Consider the following 13756-nt stretch of genomic DNA (forward strand, 5'->3'; position numbering starts at 1 on the left):
CTCATGCACTTTGTTAGTAAGCCCACGCAAAACAAGGAATCGCTCCTACGTATCCATCAGTATGGGGGTTTAAAAAGGTACTGAGGCCTAAATAAATTCGCTCTCCCCCTTCGTACCAAATTCCCAGGGCTCAAGCCCGAACCGCCAAAGAAGTGACTCTCCGTTCTACGGCTTTGATAATCGGTCAGCCCCCTCCCCCCCCCAGTACTCGGGAAACCGACCAAACACCACAGCGAATATACCCAAACTTCTCAACTGTTCCTTAGATAACGCTCCCGCCGCCTTTCTCCCTGTCACACTCGAAACATTTAAGAGGATGACAAGATACACCAGCGGGCCCGTACATCGGGCACCACCAGTCAACGCTGGGATAAAGCAGCGCTTCCTTTCGGTCTGTCGTGCGCCTCGTTCGTCTCCGGCCGTTCCCCTCGCGGAGAATACGGAACCGCGGATCGGAACTCCGCGCTCGCCTCGCGGCGATGCTGCGTCTCACTCACGCGGCGCAATCACGCAAAGAGGCCCCCCCCCCCGCACTTCTCGTTCATCCCACAGGAATACGTCACTTAAAACAACAACCAGACTTGTTTGTAGCTCGCTTCACGACAATACTTTGTCTCAAACGCATACGCTTACACAAACGCTTTCAACACGACATACCCAGACGCCTACAAATAAGACATACAATTATCGCCACTCCAATTAACGTCCCTCCAGCAGCTGCAAATGTTACCCAGGTAACCTTGTGACAATTTTGAGAGGCCCGCTTACCCTTCTCCTGCTTCTTATATAGCCATTAGCGGGTCCGTCCCGGCTCCCCAAACTGGGATGCAGCGGTAACCTCGGGTTTGCTCGATCTACTCCCAAGATCGCTAGCGGCCGCTCGCTCGCTCGCTCGGTCAGCAAAACCCCCTCGACCGCTCGGTCGGTCAGCCTGCAGGGTACCCTCCTCCCGTACGGGGACTATGCTGCACGCCAGACGTCTCTGCGCGATTTACCGGCCGCCCCGGCCACGCGTACGACTTACAGGCCCTTCCCGTACTGTAAAACGCACCGTTTGTCCGCGGCGTCAGGAGGTCTTGGCTTGCTCCCGCGGTGAGCGGCTGTGAGCGGAGGCTCCTCCGAGGAAAATACTCGGGGTGCACCTAGGGGCGTCCGCTCCGCAGTCGATCCCGCAGCCGAGCAGAGCGTCTCCTGGCTGGCTCGCCAAACTGACTTGTGGCAAACGGAGTCCACAATCAATAGGATCGTAAAGCAGGTATGTTTATTCAGCGCTCGGCAGCACGGGCGGTAGTCCCACCGAAGTCGTGCGCACCCGACGCAGCAATTTGCCGTGGTTATACGCAGCACAGGGTTACATACGCATGAAGTTTCACAGTACGCCTATACCTATTCATAACCTGTCCCCGCTTCGCGTTCAAATCGGTTCCAAGGAGTTATTTCCGTAAGCTCCTCCCATCTTCGCTTGCGCAGTGTCTCCTGGTGGTGTTCCTCGGGGGGGGGGATGAAGGTTGACGACTCTTCCTCGTCACCGCTAGTTGACCTCTTGTCTTTGCGCGGACTCGGTCGCTCCTCGGCTCTTGCCCATCCGCAGGACCGGTTTCTGCAGGTCTCTTAAGATAGGCTCACACTCTTATGGAGAGACTAACCTTGGAAAGGGGCCCAAAGCTTCTCGCTTTAATTGATTTGCACAGTGCGCAATAGTGAGCAAAGACGCTAAGCAGCATCCGCTAGTTTAATGCTGTCAGCGCTCTCTCTCTCTACTCCGTAAGATTCTCCTAACTCCCTCTCTCAAAAGCAGCCCTTCGGAACCGTGCTGCCCGCCCCCCCCCCCCCCCCCCCCGCCGGCCGCCCGCCCGCCCGCAGTGCGTGACCTGCTGCCCCGGACGCCGGAGACGGCCGCTTACCCAGCGCGAAGGGACGGCATGCGCTGCCAGGAGCGCAAGCGAGCACAGAGCCGTCCCGCCCCGCGGAAGGGGCAGCGAGGGGGGAAGCGAGCGCACGCGCTGGGCCGCGACCCGCCCTCCGCGGAGCCAGGAACCCTGCGGCGCTCCCTCACCCCCTGCGGCGGCCGGGCGGCAGCTGCCGGGGCGCTGCCCCGCCCCGCCCCGCGCCCCGCCGCGGAAGGGAGGCGTTCCCCCGCCGAACGCCGGCCAGCTCTGTCTTCCGACACCCACAGCAACCTCCCGAGGGAGGTGCACCGTTCCCGGAGGTACTGCAATACCGGGACGATGCGCGGAGCGGAGGGAGCAAGCTCCGGATCCAACTCCCGAGCCCAAAAATCCGTTTAATATAAAGTCCTCTCATCGAGGACGTATCAGATATTAAACTGATAAGAACAGATACTACACTTGATCTTAGCCAAAAGGCCGAGAAGCGATGCCCGCGCCCTCGCCCCCGCGACACCCGATCCCGCGCCCACCACCCCGACCTCACGGCCGCTGCTCCACCGCCCGCCCCCGCCCTCCCGGGGCTCAACCCGCCGCCCTCGACCACCCTCTCGGGCGCTCCGCTCGCAGCCGCGACCCCCGACCGCCCCGCCGCCGCGTCGCCGGGGCCTCCCAGCGGCCCGTTCGCGCCACCGCGCGCCCGATTCGCTCGGCCCCGCGCGGAATTTGCATGCCCCGCCCCCGGCACCGCCTCTCCCTCCCCGCGGCTCACCCGCCGCGTGCCCCGCCCACCGAGCCCCTGCGCCCGCCCTTCGCTCCGCGCTGATTGGCGCAGCTCGGCCTCCTCTGGGCGTTCGCCCCGCCCCTTCGCCCGCCCGCCCTCCCCTCCCCTCCCCTCCCCTCCCCTCCCCTCCCCTCCCCTCCCCTCCCCTCCGGCGGGATTTGCATGCCCCGCCCACCTCCCCGGAGCCGCGCCGCCGCCCGCCGCCTCATTGGCCGGGGCCCCGGGCCGCCCGCCCCGGCGGCGCCGAGCAGCGCCGCGGGACCTGCGCGCGGCCGGCCGGCTCTCGCCGGCAAGGAAGGCCCGGCAGAAGGCTGCCGCCGGCGGGGGCCCTCCGACCCTCCGTTCAGCGCCTGCGGACGCCTCCGGAGCGAGGCGCGGGGCCGCGGGGCTCGGCCCGGCGCGGCGACCGGGGGAGCGCAGCCGCCGCGCGAGGAGGGGCTGCGAGCGCTGAGCGCGCTCGAGCCGGAGGGGAGACGCTTTGTCTGCTCCGGGAGCCGGGAGGAGGCGCGACCGGGACGGCGACCCGAGCTGGCCGTCGAGGGGTGTCCGCAACCGGGAAGGACGGCCGGGGGGCGGCTGCTGCTCGGGAACCGGCTGCTGCTCGGGAACCGGCCGGGCAACCGGACACGCGTGCGGTGAGCACTTGCAGCGTGCGGCGGTAGCTTTGCGTGTGCGTACACGTTGTTGCCGTTACTTCCTCTGAGTTTTCTGTCCTATTAAACTGTCTTTATCTCAACCCGCACGCTTTACCCACCCCCGCTTCTCTCGCCTTTCCCGGAGGGGGGGACTGAGGCAGCGAGGAAGCGGCTGCGCGGCGCTGAGCTGTGCGGCAGGTGGAAGCTCGGCAGCCGGAGAGGCTCCCGCTGCCCCGGCATCGCGGCCAGCCCCCGTCGCCTTCCCCTCCCCCGACAGCCGAAGGGCCGCCCCGCTACATAACCTGCTCCCGTAAAGCCGGCAAGCGCCGTGTGCTCGGGGTGCTGGAAGCAGCCACCGCGGGGCTGGAAACACAGCTTTCCACCCGGAACACCATCCTGGGCTTTGAAAAGCAAGTCTTGCGAGAAAAACCTCAGTAACTTGCTCAGACCGGGTCTTCTGTGAAGCTGTTCTATTCACGATTGCAGCGGCGGGGGTCCTGCGAGCGGGAGCAACCAGCAAAAGTCTATCGTAACCTTATATTCCCTCTTACCCAACGCTCGATTCCTCCCGTTTCCTCACTGGCTGAGTGCTACAGGTTCACAAGCTACTCAACACTTGTTGCTATACCCTGTGTATCCAATTTTACTTGACCAACTGTTAATTTCTCCTTCCCCCCCCCCCCATCTTGTCTCGTGACCACAGGGCCCACGATCGCTTGCTTTTACTGATTTTGCACTGCTCGTCCTGTTTTTCTTACCTATCCTCCTTATTTGGGGACAGTGGGACCTTCCCCTTATCTCTTTAACGTCCTCTCCACTGCTGTGCTGCTGTCATGCCTGCACAATCACTTTTGGATACGCAAGGTTAGTGGAATTTTCCACCGCAAAAACACCTTCTACTGCAAAAATGCAGCTTTTTCTCACGGTCTCGTGGCAACACGGCACGCCGGAAATAATTGAATCAGACAGTGGGACTCATTTCCACAACGACCTCATAAACATCTGGGCCAAACAGCATGGCATTGAATGGGTGTACCACATCCCTTCTCCCGCACCAGCATCCAGGAAAACAAACAAGCAAACAAACAAACAAAAAAAACACAGTACAGCAGACTGATAACGAATATGCTGAAAGCAATGGGTGCTGAGACATTCAAACATTGGGATGCTGCACTGGGTCTGGCTGGGATGGAGTTAACTTTCCCTGCGGCAGCCCACACAGTGCCGTGCTCTGCACGTGTAGCTAGAACAGCACCGGTGTCACAGCGGTGTCGGTGTCGTGTCTACTGCTGAGCAATGCTGGCACAGCATCAGGACTCCCTCACCCCCCCCACCCCCCCCCGAGCCAGCAGGCTGGGGGTGGGCAAGAGGGGAGGAAGAAACATCAGCAGGGCAGCTGACGTAAAGCAAGCGAAGGGATGTTCCGTACCATATGATGTCACGCTCAGCAATAAAAGGTGGAAAAAGGAAGAAGAGGGGAGGGGTGGGCTCTCGCTGTGAAAACATCTGTCCTCCCGAACAATGGGTACGTGCGTTGAGGCCCTGCTTCAAGGACGTGGTCAAGCATCGCCCATTGGTGGGAAGTGGAGAGTGATTTCTTTCCTCTGCACCTCCACACGGCCTTTGTGTGTTTCTTTTTTTTTTCTTCTTCTTCTTCCCCTTTCCCTTTAGTTAAGTTATTTAATAACAATTTTCCCTTAATAATTATTTTTCCTTTTAATTAATGTTGTGGTTTAACCCGGCTGGCAGCTAAACACCACACAGCCGTTCGCTCACCCTCCCCCCTCCCTCTCTGGGATGGGGGAGAGAAACGGGAAAGTGAAGCCTGTGAGTTGAGATAAAGACAGTTTATTAAGACAGGAAAATAATAATAACAATAATAATAATAATAGTGATAATGGTAATAGTATTAACAATAATAATGTGTAAGAAAACAAGTGATGCACAATGCAATTGCTCACCACCCGCTGACCGATGCCCAGCCTATTCCCGAGCAGCCGGCCCCCCCACCCCGGCCAGCCACCCCTATATATTGTTTAGCATGACGTCAGATGGTATGGAATACCCCTTTGGCCAGTTTGGGTCAGCTGTCCTGGGTCTGTCCCCTCCCAGCTCCTGCTGCACCCCCAGCCTGCTCGCTGGCAGGACAGAGCGAGAAGCCGAAAAGTCCTTGGCCTGGTGTAAACACTGCTCTGCAACAATTAAAACATCAGCATGTTATCAGCGCTCTTCTCATCCTAATCCAAAACATAGCACCCTACCAGCTACTATGAGCTACTTAACTCTGTCCTAACTGGAACCAGGACAATTAAATTATCCTTATCTCAACCCATGAGTTGTTTCTTTCCTTTTCTTCTTCCCCTCCTCTTCTGAGGAGGGGGAGTGAAAGAGCAATTGTGGTGGAGTTCAGCTGCCTAGCAAGGTAAAACCACCCCAGATGCACATGCAGCAACAGCCACCTGGTTAGTCTGCCAATCGAGCTAGCCCTGCCCAATCAAAACTCCTCCACACATAGAAAGGGATAAAGTCCTTGCAGCACATATAAAAACAAACAAACAAACAAAACATCCTGGGGAAGACAGTCTGACTTATTCCTGCCTCAGGCAAAGGCAAAGCCATCCGTGGGATTGCTTTTGCTCAAGGACCTGGGTGCACTTGGCGGGTGATGCGGAAGTACGGGGCAGCCTGAAAACCCTCAGGGGTGCCTGGGGTGAGCGTAGGCAGCCCTTTGAGTTGTACAACGTTAGTTGCCGTGTAATGCTGTATGTCTTCTGCAGTCGCTATATGTCAACGGCATTACAGTACGAGTCGCTCGGATTAACGAAGAAGGACAGCACGTGCACGGACACGCGGGGCTTTCCTTGCATACAGGGATCACCGTGCCTGCACGCGCGCGCGCACACCCACCCCAACTTTCGGCGAGTCCTCCCCCACCCAGCCTCAGCACACAGGCAGCCCTGCCGCCCAGGACTTCCACGATCCTGGGGACTCCTGCTTGCACTCACCTTCTTCCTTGCCGTAGCCCCAGCAACGCTCAGTAACCTCACCACGCTCTAAGGTTTCTCTAAGACCTTTCTGGACCCAGCTTGGCTGCCCCCAGGCAGCAAAGGGGCCGCAAGGCAGACAAACTGCAACTGCAGCCTCCTCCTCGTCTTCCTCCTCCACCAGCCCTGCAGTTGCCATCCGCACCCAGGTGCAGCCCTTTTATGAGGAGGGGCTGCTGGGCTCACCACCCTCGTTAGCCACACCTGGGGCTCCAGTGATTGGGGGTCCAGTGACAGCTTTTAGTTTTTAGTGGTTGTTGTTGTTGTTTTTTTATTATTGTTATTATTATTATTTTATTTTTTTACTGGGGCCCTGTGACAGGTTTTCACTATCTTTTCCTAATCTTCTTCCCAAATGTCCCCGTTCTCTGGGATTAAACTCTTCTTTCCACATACAAACTTTACTATTTCAGGTTATTAAAGCGCCCCGTTCCAATCGTAAATCCACAGGACTTCGGGAAAACACCTGAAGCGCTGGGCCCTCCGTCTTCTAGACAAACGATACCACCGTTTCCACAAAGTTTACATTTCAACAGGACCGAATTTCAAGCCGAATGCCATTTTTTCTCATGCACTTTGTTAGTAAGCCCACGCAAAACAAGGAATCGCTCCTACGTATCCATCAGTATGGGGGTTTAAAAAGGTACTGAGGCCTAAATAAATTCGCTCTCCCCCTTCGTACCAAATTCCCAGGGCTCAAGCCCGAACCGCCAAAGAAGTGACTCTCCGTTCTACGGCTTTGATAATCGGTCAGCCCCCTCCCCCCCCCAGTACTCGGGAAACCGACCAAACACCACAGCGAATATACCCAAACTTCTCAACTGTTCCTTAGATAACGCTCCCGCCGCCTTTCTCCCTGTCACACTCGAAACATTTAAGAGGATGACAAGATACACCAGCGGGCCCGTACATCGGGCACCACCAGTCAACGCTGGGATAAAGCAGCGCTTCCTTTCGGTCTGTCGTGCGCCTCGTTCGTCTCCGGCCGTTCCCCTCGCGGAGAATACGGAACCGCGGATCGGAACTCCGCGCTCGCCTCGCGGCGATGCTGCGTCTCACTCACGCGGTGCAATCACGCAAAGAGGCCCTCCCCCCCCCCCCCCCCCCGCACTTCTCGTTCATCCCACAGGAATATGTCACTTAAAACAACAACCAGACTTGTTTGTAGCTCGCTTCACGACAATACTTTGTTTCAAACGCATACGCTCACACAAACGCTTTCAACACGACATACCCAGACACCTACAAATAAGACATACAATTATCGCCACTCCAATTAACGTCCCTCCAGCAGCTGCAAATGTTACCCAGGTAACCTTGTGACAATTTTGAGAGGCCCGCTTACCCTTCTCCTGCTTCTTATATAGCCATTAGCGGGTCCGTCCCGGCTCCCCAAACTGGGATGCAGCGGTAACCTCGGGTTTGCTCGATCTACTCCCAAGATCGCTAGCGGCCGCTCGCTCGCTCGCTCGGTCAGCAAAACCCCCTCGACCGCTCGGTCGGTCAGCCTGCAGGGTACCCTCCTCCCGTACGGGGACTATGCTGCACGCCAGACGTCTCTGCGCGATTTACCGGCCGCCCCGGCCACGCGTACGACTTACAGGCCCTTCCCGTACTGTAAAACGCACCGTTTGTCCGCGGCGTCAGGAGGTCTTGGCCTGCTCCCGCGGTGAGCGGCTGAGAGCGGAGGCTCCTCCGAGGAAAATACTCGGGGTGCACCTAGGGGCGTCCGCTCCGCAGTCGATCCCGCAGCCGAGCAGAGCGTCTCCTGGCTGGCTCGCCAAACTGACTTGTGGCAAACGGAGTCCACAATCAATAGGATCGTAAAGCAGGTATGTTTATTCAGCGCTCGGCAGCACGGGCGGTAGTCCCACCGAAGTCGTGCGCACCCGACGCAGCAATTTGCCGTGGTTATACGCAGCACAGGGTTACATACGCATGAAGTTTCACAGTACGCCTATACCTATTCATAACCTGTCCCCGCTTCGCGTTCAAATCGTTCCAAGGAGTTATTTCCGTAAGCTCCTCCCATCTTCGCTTGCGCAGTGTCTCCTGGTGGTGTTCCTCGGGGGGGGGGATGAAGGTTGACGACTCTTCCTCGTCACCGCTAGTTGACCTCTTGTCTTTGCGCGGACTCAGTCGCTCCTCGGCTCTTGCCCATCCGCAGGACCGGTTTCTGCAGGTCTCTTAAGATAGGCTCACACTCTTATGGAGAGACTAACCTTGGAAAGGGGCCCAAAGCTTCTCGCTTTAATTGATTTGCACAGTGCGCAATAGTGAGCAAAGACGCTAAGCAGCATCCGCTAGTTTAATGCTGTCAGCGCTCTCTCTCTCTACTCCGTAAGATTCTCCTAACTCCCTCTCTCAAAAGCAGCCCTTCGGAACCGTGCTGCCCGCCCCCCCCCCCCCCCCGCCGGCCGCCCGCCCGCCCGCAGTGCGTGACCTGCTGCCCCGGACGCCGGAGACGGCCGCTTACCCAGCGCGAAGGGACGGCATGCGCTGCCAGGAGCGCAAGCGAGCACAGAGCCGTCCCGCCCCGCGGAAGGGGCAGCGAGGGGGGAAGCGAGCGCACGCGCTGGGCCGCGACCCGCCCTCCGCGGAGCCAGGAACCCTGCGGCGCTCCCTCACCCCCTGCGGCGGCCGGGCGGCAGCTGCCGGGGCGCTGCCCCGCCCCGCCCCGCCCCGCGCCCCGCCGCGGAAGGGAGGCGTTCCCCCGCCGAACGCCGGCCAGCTCTGTCTTCCGACACCCACAGCAACCTCCCGAGGGAGGTGCACCGTTCCCGGAGGTACTGCAATACCGGGACGATGCGCGGAGCGGAGGGAGCAAGCTCCGGATCCAACTCCCGAGCCCAAAAATCCGTTTAATATAAAGTCCTCTCATCGAGGACGTATCAGATATTAAACTGATAAGAACAGATACTACACTTGATCTTAGCCAAAAGGCCGAGAAGCGATGCCCGCGCCCTCGCCCCCGCGACACCCGATCCCGCGCCCACCACCCCGACCTCACGGCCGCTGCTCCACCGCCCGCCCCCGCCCTCCCGGGGCTCAACCCGCCGCCCTCGACCACCCTCTCGGGCGCTCCGCTCGCAGCCGCGACCCCCGACCGCCCCGCCGCCGCGTCGCCGGGGCCTCCCAGCGGCCCGTTCGCGCCACCGCGCGCCCGATTCGCTCGGCCCCGCGCGGAATTTGCATGCCCCGCCCCCGGCACCGCCTCTCCCTCCCCGCGGCTCACCCGCCGCGTGCCCCGCCCACCGAGCCCCTGCGCCCGCCCTTCGCTCCGCGCTGATTGGCGCAGCTCGGCCTCCTCTGGGCGTTCGCCCCGCCCCTTCGCCCGCCCGCCCTCCCCTCCCCTCCCCTCCCCTCCCCTCCCCTCCGGCGGGATTTGCATGCCCCGCCCACCTCCCCGGAGCCGCGCCGCCGCCCGCCGCCTCATTGGCCGGGGCCCCGGGCCGCCCGCCCCGGCGGCACCGAGCAGCGCCGCGGGGCCTGCGCGCGGCCGGCCGGCTCTCGCCGGCAAGGAAGGCCCGGCAGAAGGCTGCCGCCGGCGGGGGTCCTCCGACCCTCCGTTCAGCGCCTGCGGACGCCTCCGGAGCGAGGCGCGGGGCCGCGGGGCTCGGCCCGGCGCGGCGACCGGGGGAGCGCAGCCGCCGCGCGAGGAGGGGCTGCGAGCGCTGAGCGCGCTCGAGCCGGAGGGGAGACGCTTTGTCTGCTCCGGGAGCCGGGAGGAGGCGCGACCGGGACGGCGACCCGAGCTGGCCGTCGAGGGGTGTCCGCAACCGGGAAGGACGGCCGGGGGGCGGCTGCTGCTCGGGAACCGGCTGCTGCTCGGGAACCGGCCGGGCAACCGGACACGCGTGCGGTGAGCACTTGCAGCGTGCGGCGGTAGCTTTGCGTGTGCGTACACGTTGTTGCCGTTACTTCCTCTTAGTTTTCTGTCCTATTAAACTGTCTTTATCTCAACCCGCACGCTTTACCCACCCCACCCCACCCCCGCTTCTCTCGCCTTTCCCGGAGGGGGGGGACTGAGGCAGCGAGGAAGCGGCTGCGCGGCGCTGAGCTGTGCGGCAGGTGGAAGCTCGGCAGCCGGAGAGGCTCCCGCTGCCCCGGCATCGCGGCCAGCCCCCGTCGCCTTCCCCTCCCCCGACAGCCGAAGGGCCGCCCCGCTACATAACCTGCTCCCGTAAAGCCGGCAAGCGCCGTGTGCTCGGGGTGCTGGAAGCAGCCACCGCGGGGCTGGAAACACAGCTTTCCACCCGGAACACCATCCTGGGCTTTGAAAAGCAAGTCTTGCGAGAAAAACCTCAGTAACTTGCTCAGACCGGGTCTTCTGTGAAGCTGTTCTATTCACGATTGCAGCGGCGGGGGTCCTGCGAGCGGGAGCAACCAGCAAAAGTCTATCGTAACCTTATATTCCCTCTTACCCAACGCTCGATTCCTCCCGTTTCCTCACTGGCTGAGTGCTACAGGTTCACAAGCTACTCAACACTTGTTGCTATGCCATGTATATCCAATTTTACTTGACCAACTGTTAATTTCTCCTTCCCCCCCCCATCTTGTCTCGTGACCACAGGGCCCACGATCTCTTGCTTTTACTGATTTTGCACTGCTCGTCCTGTTTTTCTTACCTATCCTCCTTATTTGGGGACAGTGGGACCTTCCCCTTTATCTCTTTAACGTCCTCTCCACTGCTGTGCTGCTGTCATGCCTGCACAATCACTTTTGGATATGCAAGGTTAGTGGAATTTTCCACCGCAAAAACACCTTCTACTGCAAAAATGCAGCTTTTTCTCACGGTCTCGTGGCAACACGGCACGCCGGAAATAATTGAATCAGACAGTGGGACTCATTTCCACAACGACCTCATAAACATCTGGGCCAAACAGCATGGCATTGAATGGGTATACCACATCCCTTCTCCCGCACCAGCATCCAGGAAAACAAACAAGCAAACAAACAAAAAAAAACACAGTACAGCAGACTGATAAAGAATATGCTGAAAGCAATGGGTGCTGAGACATTCAAACATTGGGATGCTGCACTGGGTCTGGCTGGGATGGAGTTAACTTTCCCCGCGGCAGCCCACACAGTGCCGTGCTCTGCACGTGTAGCTAGAACAGCACCGGTGTCACAGCGGTGTCGTGTCTACTGCTGAGCAATGCTGGCACAGCATCAGGACTCCCTCACCCCCCCAACCCCCCCCCCCGAGCCAGCAGGCTGGGGGTGGGCAAGAGGGGAGGAAGAAACATCAGCAGGGCAGCTGACGTAAAGCAAGCGAAGGGATGTTCCGTACCATATGATGTCACGCTCAGCAATAAAAGGTGGAAAAAGGAAGAAGAGGGGAGGGGTGGGCTCTCGCTGTGAAAACATCTGTCCTCCCGAACAATGGGTACGTGCGTTGAGGCCCTGCTTCAAGGACGTGGTCAAGCATCGCCCATTGGTGGGAAGTGGAGAGTGATTTCTTTCCTCTGCACCTCCACACGGCCTTTGTGTGTTTCTTTTTTTTTTTCTTCTTCTTCTTCCCCTTTCCCTTTAGTTAAGTTATTTAATAACAATTTTCCCTTAATAATTATTTTTCCTTTTAATTAAATTATCCTTATCTCAACCCATGAGTTGTTTCTTTCCTTTTCTTCTTCCCCTCCTCTTCTGAGGAGGGGGAGTGAAAGAGCAATTGTGGTGGAGTTCAGCTGCCTAGCAAGGTAAAACCACCCCAGATGCACATGCAGCAACAGCCACCTGGTTAGTCTGCCAATCGAGCTAGCCCTGCCCAATCAAAACTCCTCCACACATAGAAAGGGATAAAGTCCTTGCAGCGCATATAAAAACAAACAAACAAACAAACAAAACAAAACATCCTGGGGAAGACAGTCTGACTTATTCCTGCCTCAGGCAAAGGCAAAGCCATCCGTGGGATTGCTTTTGCTCAAGGACCTGGGTGCACTTGGCGGGTGATGCAGAAGTACGGGGCAGCCTGAAAACCCTCAGGGGTGCCTGGGGTGAGCGTAGGCAGCCCTTTGAGTTGTACAACGTTAGTTGCCGTGTAATGCTGTATGTCATCTGCAGTCGCTATATGTCAACGGCATTACAGTACGAGTCGCTCGGATTAACGAAGAATGACAGCACGTGCACGGACACGCGGGGCTTTCCTTGCATACAGGGATCACCGTGCCTGCGCGCGCGCGCGCACACCCACCCCAACTTTCGGCGAGTCCTCCCCCACCCAGCCTCAGCACACAGGCAGCCCTGCTGCCCAGGACTTCCACGATCCTGGGGACTCCTGCTTGCACTCACCTTCTTCCTTGCCGTAGCCCCAGCAACGCTCAGTAACCTCACCACGCTCTAAGGTTTCTCTAAGACCTTTCTGGACCCAGCTTGGCTGCCCCCAGGCAGCAAAGGGGCCGCAAGGCAGACAAACTGCAACTGCAGCCTCCTCCTCGTCTTCCTCCTCCACCAGCCCTGCAGTTGCCATCCGCACCCAGGTGCAGCCCTTTTATGAGGAGGGGCTGCTGGGCTCACCACCCTCGTTAGCCACACCTGGGGCTCCAGTGATTGGGGGTCCAGTGACAGCTTTTAGTTTTTAGTTGTTGTTGTTGTTATTTTATTATTATTATTATTATTATTATTATTTTATTTTTTTACTGGGGCCCTGTGACAGGTTTTCACTATCTTTTCCTAATCTTCTTCCCAAATGTCCCCGTTCTCTGGGATTAAACTCTTCTTTCCACATACAAACTTTACTATTTCAGGTTATTAAAGCGCCCCGTTCCAATCGTAAATCCACAGGACTTCGGGAAAACACCTGAAGCGCTCGGCCCTCCGTCTTCTAGACAAACGATACCACCGTTTCCACAAAGTTTACATTTCAACAGGACCGAATTTCAAGCCGAATGCCATTTTTTCCTCATGCACTTTGTTAGTAAGCCCACGCAAAACAAGGAATCGCTCCTACGTATCCATCAGTATGGGGGTTTAAAAAGGTACTGAGGCCTAAATAAATTCGCTCTCCCCCTTCGTACCAAATTCCCAGGGCTCAAGCCCGAACCGCCAAAGAAGTGACTCTCCGTTCTACGGCTTTGATAATCGGTCAGCCCCCTCCCCCCCCCAGTACTTGGGAAACCGACCAAACACCACAGCGAATATACCCAAACTTCTCAACTGTTCCTTAGATAACGCTCCCGCCGCCTTTCTCCCTGTCACACTCGAAACATTTAAGAGGATGACAAGATACACCAGCGGGCCCGTACATCGGGCACCACCAGTCAACGCTGGGATAAAGCAGCGCTTCCTTTCGGTCTGTCGTGCGCCTCGTTCGTCTCCGGCCGTTCCCCTCGCGGAGAATACGGAACCGCGGATCGGAACTCCGCGCTCGCCTCGCGGCGATGCTGCGTCTCACTCACGCGGCGCAAT

General features: G+C 58.6%; 3 long non-coding RNA genes and 2 other non-coding genes across 6 annotated transcripts; 1 reads left to right on the forward strand and 4 right to left on the reverse strand.

Annotated features, from left to right (window-relative positions):
- Window positions 1-1239: 1239 nt before the first annotated feature.
- On the reverse strand, window positions 1240-2756 carry LOC136789973 (uncharacterized). The gene is made up of 2 exons (XR_010828994.1): window positions 1905-2756; window positions 1240-1672 (listed from the first exon to the last, which is right to left on the reverse strand). It is a non-coding gene; the product is annotated as an uncharacterized lncRNA (long non-coding RNA).
- LOC136790207 (U2 spliceosomal RNA) lies at window positions 2188-2378 on the reverse strand. The gene has a single exon (XR_010829752.1). It is a non-coding gene; the product is annotated as a U2 spliceosomal RNA (small nuclear RNA).
- Window positions 2757-2822: 66 nt separating the features above from the next.
- Window positions 2823-5485, forward strand: LOC136789975 (uncharacterized). Its single transcript, XR_010828997.1, has 2 exons — window positions 2823-3305; window positions 4009-5485. It is a non-coding gene; the product is annotated as an uncharacterized lncRNA (long non-coding RNA).
- Window positions 5486-8165: 2680 nt separating this feature from the next.
- Window positions 8166-9673, reverse strand: LOC136789974 (uncharacterized). 2 transcript variants are annotated; one of them, XR_010828996.1, is made up of 2 exons: window positions 8826-9673; window positions 8166-8566 (listed from the first exon to the last, which is right to left on the reverse strand). It is a non-coding gene; the product is annotated as an uncharacterized lncRNA (long non-coding RNA). The 2 variants fall into 2 exon arrangements; XR_010828995.1 differs by having other exon boundaries at window positions 8166-8597.
- Window positions 9114-9304, reverse strand: LOC136790208 (U2 spliceosomal RNA). Its single transcript, XR_010829753.1, has one exon. It is a non-coding gene; the product is annotated as a U2 spliceosomal RNA (small nuclear RNA).
- Window positions 9674-13756: the final 4083 nt, after the last annotated feature.

The sequence above is a fragment of the Anser cygnoides genome, chromosome 2 (genome assembly GCF_040182565.1).
Source record: "Anser cygnoides isolate HZ-2024a breed goose chromosome 2, Taihu_goose_T2T_genome, whole genome shotgun sequence".
Lineage (NCBI taxonomy): Eukaryota > Metazoa > Chordata > Aves > Anseriformes > Anatidae > Anser > Anser cygnoides.